We start from the raw sequence: 11,747 nt of genomic DNA, 5'->3' as shown, positions 1-11,747 counted from the left end.
ACCTCCTAATTGATTTTATAACCTACTTATGATTTATAACCTACAGTTTGAAAAATCCTGTCCTAGGGCACTTCATAATCATAAGATATATTGAATATTAAATGTGTTTAAACCTTGCCTTCGTTCATCTGTCTCTATATGTTTCATAGGATTTAGGTAAAATAAATATTTTTATGGGAGGGGAAGGAAGCAGAGGGAGAGGGAGAGAGAGAATCTTAAGTAGGCTCTATGTCTAGCACATGGCCTAATGCAGGGCTCAAACTCATAATCCTGATGTCATGACCTGAGCCAAAATCAAGAGTTGGACTTTTAGCCTACTGAGCCACCCAGGCATCTCTAGATAAAATATTCTTTGCAGATGCAGCAACATACTTGTCAAGGGCTCCAAAATTCATTAAATTAACCTTCAGTTGGCAATACCCCACTGCAGGTACTTACAGGCAGAGGGCAGTATGGTAAGATGGCCAAACATGCCAAAGTCCACTGTGTTCTTAGGTAATAACTTACTTGCAGAAAGTATAATTTACCTAACACTCTGATCATACATTTATAATTAGATTTGTATTTCTTGCCCAGTTTTACTACATCAGACTAACATATGCTGTGCTACAGATGGAAGTCCCAGGTTATTCAGCATCAGGGACCCTGGGGTCTTGTGATTCCAAATTAAACTTGGGTTTGCGCATAAACCATGCAAATTAGGCTATGGCCACATGCTCAGTACTGCTGCAAAGAAATCAGACAACGTCTAGAAACAAAATGCACTGAAGGCTGCCTCTTCTCGCTGGAAAAGTTCTTATTGGCCTTGGTAATTGGAGAGGTTTGAAAGTAAACACTCAACTCAAATTGTCATGACCAGATGCACATGTTTCTTTGACCATCAAAACTGGCTGGGTGGTTAGGCATGTTTTAGAATGCTCATCCATGTCTACTGAATGGATATAAACTTAGTGGACAGACCAGAATTTTTATGGGCTCAGTATTTGGAAAATATTTTCACATGTGGACAACTGGAGTTGTATTCTTCTATGGGTGATACACATTGTTGTAGGAAGACTGTGCTCTTCTCACTCTTGTCGGGGTGACACAACAGTTGTCTAAGATATCTCTGCCCAGGAGTTATCCCAAGCCTAAGCTCATTTGAAGAGTTCATGTTTTCATAGCTTGGAACTGGTTGCAGAGAGATCAGCAGGGCCCTAGCACCGGTGACAGGATGTCTCTTTTCAATGGTAGTCTGGTTTCACTTTCCTTTTCCTGAGGACATCATGCCTTAAATTTGTGACAGTAAACTTTGCACTGAAAAGTAAGTTTTATAAGTAAACTTTATATAGTAAACTGCAGAAATCATAAACACAGCTCAATAAATTTTACAAAGTGATTGCACCCATATAATTAACACTCGTATCAAGAAACAAAACATTTCTTTATACTAGAAGCACAATTTATTCCAATCATTATCTGTTCCCCAGGGGTAATCATTTTCCCTCTGTCTGATAGGACAGATGACTATTTTTTATTTTTGAATTTTACATAAATGGACTCCTGTAGAATGTATTTCTTTAAATTTGGATTCTAACATTCTACTCTTTGTTTATGAGATTAATCTTTGTGGTTGATTATAGTTTTTGTTCATACTCATAGTTATGTAGTACTTCAATGGATGAATATATAACAATTTTTATATCCATTCTACTATTATTGGACATTTTGGTTGTTTCCAGTTTGTGGCAATTCTAAATAATGCTACTATGAACATCTTTGCACATGTCATTTGGTAAATCTGTGTACACATTTCTGCTGTTATATCTAGGAGTAGAATTGGGAGAACATAAGACAAAAGGACATCCAGGTTTAAATGAAATCTGAACAATTCTCCAAAGTGCTTGTACATTCCCACCAGCAAGGTGTGCAAAGCCCAGTTCTCACTTTGTCCATATTTATTTTATTTTTTTATTTCTATTTTACTTTATTTATTTAGAGAAGGAAAGAGTAGGGGGCAGGGGAGAAGGAGAGAGAGAATCTAATACAGAAATCCCTGCCCAGCACAGAGCTTGACTTGAGGCTGTCTCTCAATCCTGATATCATGACCTGAGCCAACATTAAGAGTAAGATGCTTAACCGACTGAGCCACCCAAGCACTCCTGTCCATCTTTTTAATTTTAGTCATTCTGATTGGCAGTTTTAATGGGAAGAGCATGGACTTTGGAATTAGACATGACTTTAATTCTTGCTGTGTCACATTCTAAGAGTTTATGTGGTCTCAAGCAAGTCACATTTCCTCTCTGAACCTTATGTTTCTCATCTGCAACATGGCAATACAAATACTTGTCACATAGAAGATTTGCAAATTATAAATGAAAAATTTGCAAATAATATTATTTCTTAAGCATTTACTATATACCACTATGCTAAGTACTTATACGTGAGCTTGAGACATAGTATTTAGGAATATCACCAATAATAATAGCTGTATTTCATACCATCAGACTTGTAAACATCTGGCCTTATATAGAGACTCTGAGTTGGTCTTGCCATTGTGCCCAAATGATTGGACCACTCTATCTCCCAAGACAAAGGAGACAGAATCTAGTGCTTTATAGTTGCCCAAAAAGTGTGTCAAGATGTCACTGAAACAACTGTGATTTGATTATTTCTTTTATTTCATCTCGAAGTCTTCAGATCAGACCACAATGTCATGATGGAATTGGCTTAGAGAAGACCAAGGAACTAGCAGGTGAAGACATAAACTCTTTTTTTCACACAAATTAAGAACAAGAAATGACTAGGGGCATATTTGTGCTTTCCAAATGCCTCTACTATAGAGGCTATAGTATTCATTCATTCATTCAAGTGTATTCATTTGTCAAAACTTTGCCACATCTTCTTCTGCAAAGAGGTGTCATGTTGCCTTAAGAATTGAAAAGTAAATTTGTTTATTGTCTGCCTTCCTGCCCAATTATGGAAGCTGAAAAAGCCTTCAGTTTTAGAAGAATGAGCCCATGATTTTCAGAAGACGTGAAGAAATCTTTAGGTTGGCGGATCTCTTTCAACAATTGGTATCAATCCAACAGTTCTTCAATTGCCAGGGCTCTGTCTACACAATAGGAAATTAAACATTTAAGCAGAAATAAAACATCACAGGGAACTGTTTTTTGCAAATTGAAATTGTACCGCATGTTCTCCCTCTGTCACTGCTGTATTATTTGGGTGGGGAGGGAGATGGTGATTTCTCACCGGCTGTTAGGGACCCACTCCCATTTGGGTTCACAAGCACAAGCCTTTGGTTCTTACTGAATGGTGTTCCATGTTCTCACTTGTCTTTAGGTTTAATAATTGTAGGGTTCCCCCCATACAAGGCTGTTTAGAAACCATGGAAGAATGATTCCTAAGTTAATAAACCTAAAACACATTTGCCCAACACAGTTCCTTTAATTTTTAAAGGCTTGTATAATTTAAGGGAATTTAAATCCATGTGTTTTTTATTCACTTGCACTGACATCATCAAAATAGCCCTTTAAACAGCTGCTTGAGCCTTTTTTAATAAAGTTTTCATATGACTTGTTTCTTTTTGAAAACAAGGTTTTTTTTTTCTGCCAAAGGCAAATGAACTTAAACGCCAAAAAACTCCAAAACTGTATATTTTGAGGTTGAAAATTTTGCAAATGGGCTCCTGACTCTCCACTGAAATTAGCTGCAAGAAAGGAAAAAAAACATTCAAGTGAAGTTCATGGTCAAATCTGGTGTCAGAAGACTAAAGAAACGTCTATATTTGCTGCTCTATTTTGTGCCAAATCTGAAATGAATCAATGTACAATGTGTATCGGATTATTACAGAATGCGATCCACTGCCAAGTAGTTAACTTTTCCACCATCTCTGGTTATCATGAGTAAACCACAATGCTGTACTCTCTGGAGGTTAGAAACCCAGCACAACCGTGGCTGTCTGAGATTTGTGAGAAGTGATTGTTTTAACAGAGTCATTTTGGAGAAAAATCTTTCACTAAACATTGTAGATGCTCATGATACATAAGCATGTACACGCATGTGTTTAGGAAATATATATATATATACATATATATGCATCTAGGAATATATATATTCATTATAGTAAATATGTACCTATATATATTCTTCTCTTTATATAGGAATTTTTCTTGTTAATAAGAATACTCTCCTCTAAAGATGCTTAATGACTTAGCAAGCAAAATTATAATCTGAGCATAAAATATGTAAAGGAGTTCAGTCTTGGTAAATATATCCACATGTTGTAGTCAAAACAAAACTCTTAATGCTTTTTGGTATTAACAATTGGACTGTTTTTCTCTTGTCAAAATGTATATAGCTAAGGGCAGTAATCAGAGAGATGCATGACTGGGAGTAGTTGAATTTTACAGGAATCTGTGAAGCAAATGGGCATTCCTGATCTCCTCCAGCCCTGCAGCACAACTGCAAAAACCAATGCTCCCATTTGAGAAACAAATCTGTCCTGCCACCATGAAACTCCTCAAAGGATAATTCCCCTGTAATAGGAAAATTAAAAGTGAGAAAGAAAGAAGAAAGGGACGAGTTCTCTGATTCTATTTTACAATTGAGATTTTTTTTTAAAGAGAAGCCTTACATATATAGACTCACATGAAGATGCATGAATATTAATAGAGCCAGGCTTCTGATAAAAATAAAAAACCAGAGGTCTTTATTATTGGATTACTGCTAACAGATTTGATTGTACCATTTTTTTTAAAGGATAGCTCTAACAGTTTCCTATAGGGTGGAATTTATTTGCTGTCAAAAACTCTGGAATCTTCAAATCCAGTTTTCAAAAATCCAGTCTGTATGATATTCAAAGAATATTCATGAGTTTACAGAATTGTCTTCCTTAAGAAACTTTAATTAGCAAAAATTCATATTTACAAATGAGATGATGATTCCTATCTACTTTCTCTAGTCCAAGTATTGTCATGAGATATCTCATTAAAATTTTACAACCTTGACAAGGAGAAGACCATTGTTCCCCACTGATAAATATAGAAAATTTGACATATAGAGCTATAGCAGAATGAATGAATTTCATTTTGAATATATAGTCATAGAATTTTTAGTAGATTCACCACAGGGTCCATTTAAATATGAACTTCCATTGTGCTTTGAATAACTGGATGAAGGTTGGAGACAAAGTATAGAAATAAAACAGGAGAAAAATCTAAAGGAGATACACCCTTTGAAGATCAAACTAAAATTAAAGAGTTGTCAGTGACAAGTAGGATTTGATTTAAAGACATTTGATTTGTATCTTTCAAATAGCTCTTTGTGTAACATGAAGTACATCACTATTTGCATTATTAAGCAATAGAAGTTTTCAGAATTGTTTTATATATTGACTTTTCAGCCTAATCCAGAGAATGCTGTTTCATATTGGCAGTAAAATTGCTAGATTCTGTGACTTAGCTATGTGACCTTGGCAAGTCACCAAACTTTCTATATTGCAATTTCCTCATTTATCAAATGGCAGTGATGATATATAGACATATTGTACAAAAATGAATGCAGTGACATATCTGAAAGTCTTTGACTTCATTATAAGCTACAAAGATGTCATTGTGTTCAATTATAGTTATACACCAAAGTCTCTCATCTCCTCCTGTCTCTCTTTCTCTTCTCCTTCTTGCTCTCTCCCCTTACCCCCCTCCCAAATATATTCTCTCCTAGAATCATAGATAGTCAGAACTGAAAAAAAAAGCCATAGATATCAGGCAGTTCTATCAAGAGAGGAAGTTCGAAAAAAAATGAAATAATTTATCCCAAGTCACAAAACTACAGAGCTAATTAATGGCATAAGTAGGTTTAGGTCCCAAGTCATTGGAACTCCCATTCCTCACCTCCCAGAGAGGGCACTCTAGCAGAGTAAATTAAGAAGCATAAGATTGGGTAACAGACAGATGGGTTCACTGACCAATTCTCTTTATCTGTAAAATGGGATTAAAAACAATATAACACCTGGCATTACTGTGAGATATTTAAACACTTTGCAGAATGTCTGGAATTTATTAGCATTGAACAAACATTAGCATTTCCGCAGCACATATCATTGCTTCTCTTGAGATAGTGTGGATTCACCTCCATTTTCCTGAGATGGATCTAAGAATCCAGATGATTCTACTACAGAAGTTTAACAGCTAACTTGAGTTCTTGCTACACAATATTTTGGGATGGTAGTAGCAGGAAAACTTTATAACATGAGAAACCTGAGGCACAGAGAAGTAACTTATTCAAGAGCACCTGACTACTAAGTGGCTCTGGAGCCCACATTTCCTATCATTGTGATCCACTGAAGCTAAAGCAGTGGAGTTCATTCAGCATCAATCATCAAATCCAGGTGATCAGGGACGGGAAGTCAGAAGACGTGCCTCCTTCTCCATCCGCTATGAACTTCTATAGAGAGCTTCCTTCTGGAGAATTATGTGCACGTAACTGTCAGTCTGCAAAGGAGATGGACTCCACCATTATGCCACCGCAGAATCATGGTTAGCCTGGAGACCTAAGCCAAATCCCCCAAGAGTGTAAACAAATGAGATGCTGCATCCAGTCCCCATGGGTGCTTGTCCAAGCCCAACGTATTTGGGATACTCACTCTGCTGGGGTTAATCCTGACAATTATATACCAGAGATGTCACAGCTAAAGGTTAAAATGGCTGATTGTTGGGGAAAATGTGCCCACTGACGTCATCATTCTTAGAAGTCGTGTTCATCTCTCATTTCTGAGAGCATTAGATTCATGAGCACGTTGGTGTTAAAAAGCTAATTTAAAAACAGAGTCGGGTGTTTAATTATTGTTTGATTTGGGGTTATAGCCTTTCATTTTTCAAACATCTTAAGAGCAGAGAATGAAAATTGTTACCTAAGAAACTATTGAAATTCCCTTAACTCTTCTGGGTATGTATTATGTATTCCACGAGTTCTCTGCCAGGGATATAAGTCAGAAACTCTCCTGCTGGTTTTGATTACAGCTGCAAAGTCACAGATTTGAACAGCTCTAGACAATCATTCTTCTGAACCTGCACATAAATATAAAACATTTTCTTTATCCTTATCACATAAACCTTCAATGAGGTTTGCTTCAAAGTAAATTCCAGTTTTCTTCCATTTTTTTCTCATTTATCATTTTAATAATTAGCAAACTACATTTTTTTTTGCAAAAAGCTACCCATTTGCATATTCAAAGGTCATTGTACAGGTTCAAGCTATTTAATATCAAAGCAATGATAATTTAACAATCTCTTCTTCTGGAGTCAGATAAAACACAAAATTACCTCTGGCTTTTTAATTTTGCACATTTACAGACACATGAGAATAATATGAGATTAAGATAATGGCTGGAGCAATATAATGAGCCATCAGTTAAGCTATGGTAAACTTTCTTCATATCTAGCTTCAGGTCTTTGCATTGTCACTTTATTATTTAAAATGGAGCCATTGCATTTCAGTAAGTGATATCAAGAACATAATTTGCTAAGACACCTCTTTATTTGAGGCGCTGTCAGGACTGGCAATGAGAAATGACACAATCCCTCAGTTGTAAGCGACAGGCGCCACTATATTAGTCCAGCACTTGTGTATTTCTCTGCTGTTTTTGAAAAATTGCATTTCCTTTGTGTAAGCAGAACAAAAAGAAATAGAAATCGGTTCCATGTGAATTCTGTGGTCCTCTATATTAAACTGTAATTGTTTCCTGGTAAAAAACCAAGCCTGCAGGATTTCCTGAAAAATAATTTACAAGGATGGGTACTGGGTCCAGCTTGCTTTTTTCCCTGTGCTTCTGTGATTGATGACACTGCAAGGAGCTGATAGATTTGCTGCTGCTGCATCTCCAGAAAGTTCTTTTGCTTTAAACAAACTGCAATCTTCCTCCCCCCCCACCCCACCCCCCCCAAAAAAGAAATCTTTACATGCCATTCACTTTCCTAGCTTTTTGGTTCCTAGTGGCTTTTCAGCTCTGGCACTGCTCTGAGGGATCCAGCTAATGGACCCCATTGCATCAATACAACCATGAAGACAGCTTGAATGAATTATTTAAGGTAATGGCTAGGCAGAAATTTGTAATTCAATCTAGTTAGTTCAATATGAGCTATGATCTTTAGAGGGCTAATATGGAAAGAATGCTAGCTTAGGGATCCTACATACCTGAGTTCGGATCCTTTCTCTCCTACTGTATATCTTGAACATGTCACTTAAACTATGTGAGCTATAATTTCCTCTTATGCAAAACTGGGGAATGATGAGCCTGTTTTCAGAAGAGGAAGCAACAAGCTTCTTGTGAAAGCCCAGTGAGTTAAAGGTCGGAAAACAGTCTGTAAATCATAGATGGCTTTACAAATAATAAAGCCCTAAAAATGGTAAATCAGAGCCTCAGGCCCCATTCCTCAAGGATCCCCATATTATTTTAATAACAAGCACTAAGGAAGAAAAGCTAACTATCCTTAGGCCTTACAATATGCTGGGCATTATGCCAGGTCCATAATACACATTCTCATTTATACCTCACAAAAGTCTTATGAGGAATGTGTCATTCTTCTCTTTTATAGTAATAGCTATGTCAAATAATTATTGACTGTATGATATATACCATATACTCTGCTAAGTAATTTACACGCAAAATGTCTTGTAATCCTTAAAATAATCCTATGAAGTAGGTGCAGCATCGTCCCTCCTGAGGAAGTAGAAGTTAACTTGCCCAAAGTCAGTCACATAGCTGGTCGGTGGGACTCATTTAACCACCTCCCAGCAAAAACAGCAGCCTCATCCCTACTTACGTGCCCTCTGTTTTTTGACCTTTTGATCTTTTCATGCCTTGCATGCATTTTAATCTGACTTTATTTGTAAAAGCGTACAGTGGGAATGGGGATCGGGCATAGGATGCTGTCGTGCGACTTGCTCTGGGGACCTCAGACCTTCTTTCACATCTCGTGTCACTGTCCCTGTGTCCCTGCATACTCTGCAGGGTCAGGCAAAGGCCCTCAGTCCTCTAGGTTTCCTCTCATATGTCCTTTGGTATGCTTCTGGGCAAGGGTTGGCAGCACAAAAGGAATAAAGATTCCAATACACTATGTCATGTGAAATGAAGTTACAATAATGACGTAAGCTCTCTAATAAACTCCACTTGTGATAGCCTAGTTATATACATGCAGCATATATATGGTCATTTGTTATTGAAAATAATATGCTTTAGAAAGCACTACCAATTAAGTTCCATAAAGGCCCCCTCTATTCATTCCTAATATTCGAGTCCCTGGCACCAGTAATGGAGCTTTGGATGTGCTGCATCACAAGGAGAATCATAATCCTTCAAACCTGCTTGTGCTGGGGCAGATGGATTGGAGAGATGATGTTTGACAAATTCTCTGTCATTTTGGAGGAGGGAGAAGCAGAGCAGAACACGAATGAGTACATGACGGCCTCAGAGGCCTGCCAAAAACCAGACCAGGTAAACATTCACACCTAGAAATTAAATCAACACAACTATCTTGTAGCCAACATCTTTTGCTGTTGTGACATCCCAGGAATTTTTTTCACCCCCACATGTTAGATAGCTTCTTCATGGACACTGAACTATGCCACTTGTCATGTGTACAGTATGGTGAACAAAGAAGGAAACAGGATGAGATTTCCATTCCTTTGAAGAAATTACTTGTATTAACTCTTTAATCCTTGTCCTGAGAATTAAAAATGATATAATACATGCGAAACATACAGAGCAAGACTGTGTCTGGCCACACGGTAAGCAATCAAGATGTGCTGGTTGTTGTTGGTGTTGTCATTGTTTCCATCATACCTTCCCTCTTTTCTTTCTAGACATTCTTCACCAACTCAAGCCATGTCCTACCCAGTTATCTACCATTTTGGACACAAAGAGAGAAGACGTAACTAAGAGGAAGAAATGAAGAAGCACTTAGAAATTGGAAAGCAGAAATAGTTGCTCTAAGATCTGCTGAACCTCCCTGATTCTCTCATCTTAAGTATTTACAAAGGAGTTTATGAGCTCAAGCAGACTCTACCTCAGCGTGCTCATCTATAAAATGGGGGGGATGGGCAATATGAGTGTATTAGCTTCCTCCAGGGAAGTCATGCTGTTTGACAACCTGTAGGATAATTTTATAGTTTCAATATATAGCCAAGGAGCAAAGAATCTAAATTTCTGCTGAATCCCTGGATGACAACAGGAGGCATCGTGTGCACGAATGGATCTCATTCACTCCACGTCCTTCTTTGCCAGAAATAGAAGAAAAACTTGCCTTAAGGATAGCTGTTTTTATTGGGTATTGTCTGCTGTGAATAAGGAAGTTTGTAAGAGTCTTATGAGGACAATGCAACATGTGATACATTCATCTTAACTTCCCAATGCGAGGAGACACAAAGCATATGTAGGCATTTCCCACTCTATATATGTGTATATATATATAAACACATTATATATACATTGTATGTCTATATTATATACACACACATACAAATATGTACACATATTTAGATACACACTATTGTGCTTAAAATATTTTCGTTCATGGCATACTCTTACTGTTGATTTGCAGAAGACTTTCTTTCTTTGTTTAAGTAATATATTAAACTACAAAAAAACCCTTCCCCCTCATGGAAACTAGAACATTGGCAATTACTTGCATGTACTTCATTGGTATTACCTCATCCTTTCTCTGTTCCTCCCTGAAAATAACCATTTCCTAGCTTATGTGTCCATCATAAGCTTGCTTTCCATTTATATCATCATGCCTAAAAAATTATATTCTCATTTTAGTCATTTTTAACTATAAAAGTGCTATATGCAATATCCTGAGACTTATGGTTTTTATCTAAAATCATTGTTAAAATCAATCCATTTGGTTGAATGTAGCTATACCTCAATTTTTTGGACACCAACATTGTATTCCATTGCATAAATATACCACACTTTATTTATCCATTCTGCCAATGGGCATTTGAATTATTTCCACATTTTACAATCAGCTTAGCCTGAAATGTATATTAATCAGTAATAATTCAATGAGTACCCAGTGCTTTTCTTTAAACACTTTACCATTCAGACATAGTCACAAAACCAATCAAAGGGGAAGGAATAAGGGTTGAGTGCATTTTACTAAGGCCTGCTTTTGGGGGTGGGGGATTCTCTTTAGTAAGGACTGATACTTGACTGTTAACTCCAATGAACGCATTTTTATAAAGATTTCATGTATCATCTCCTGAGCCAGCCATTTCCAACCAACAATAGCTTTGCTACTTTAAGAAAGTGCTACTTAAGCTGTGCTTCAGTTTCTTTTTCTATGAAAATAACCAGGCCAATTTTTAAAATCTGCAAGATTCCTCTCAACCCCTGAGATTCTAGGGCCTGGAGGAGACAGAGGGAACCTATCCACATTAGGACAACCTCACATTTGTGGAATTATGAACCACATGATATTTTGTATACAGTATTTAACATTCACAATGACCTGATGAAGTAGTTACTATTATTTTCATTTTCGAGATAAGGAAGCTGAGGCAGAGATTAAAAAAAAAAAAAAAAAAAAGACCACACACACCTAAGGTTTTAAAAAGCTAGCTAGTCAGTCATGGAATGAAGATGGAAATCCATGCAGCCCAAAACAAAACCCCACCCGGTTGCCTAAGCACTCTGGATCTCAGCCAGCTGAGCCATTTTCTGAATTCCATAGAGTTCTAAGAGCAATCACTATTAAATTCAA

The sequence above is a fragment of the Canis lupus genome, chromosome 4 (assembly GCF_011100685.1).
Source record: "Canis lupus familiaris isolate Mischka breed German Shepherd chromosome 4, alternate assembly UU_Cfam_GSD_1.0, whole genome shotgun sequence".
Classification (NCBI taxonomy): Eukaryota; Metazoa; Chordata; class Mammalia; order Carnivora; family Canidae; genus Canis; species Canis lupus.
The sequence above is the reverse complement of the archived record's forward strand: the minus strand, read 5'-3'. Positions refer to the sequence as shown.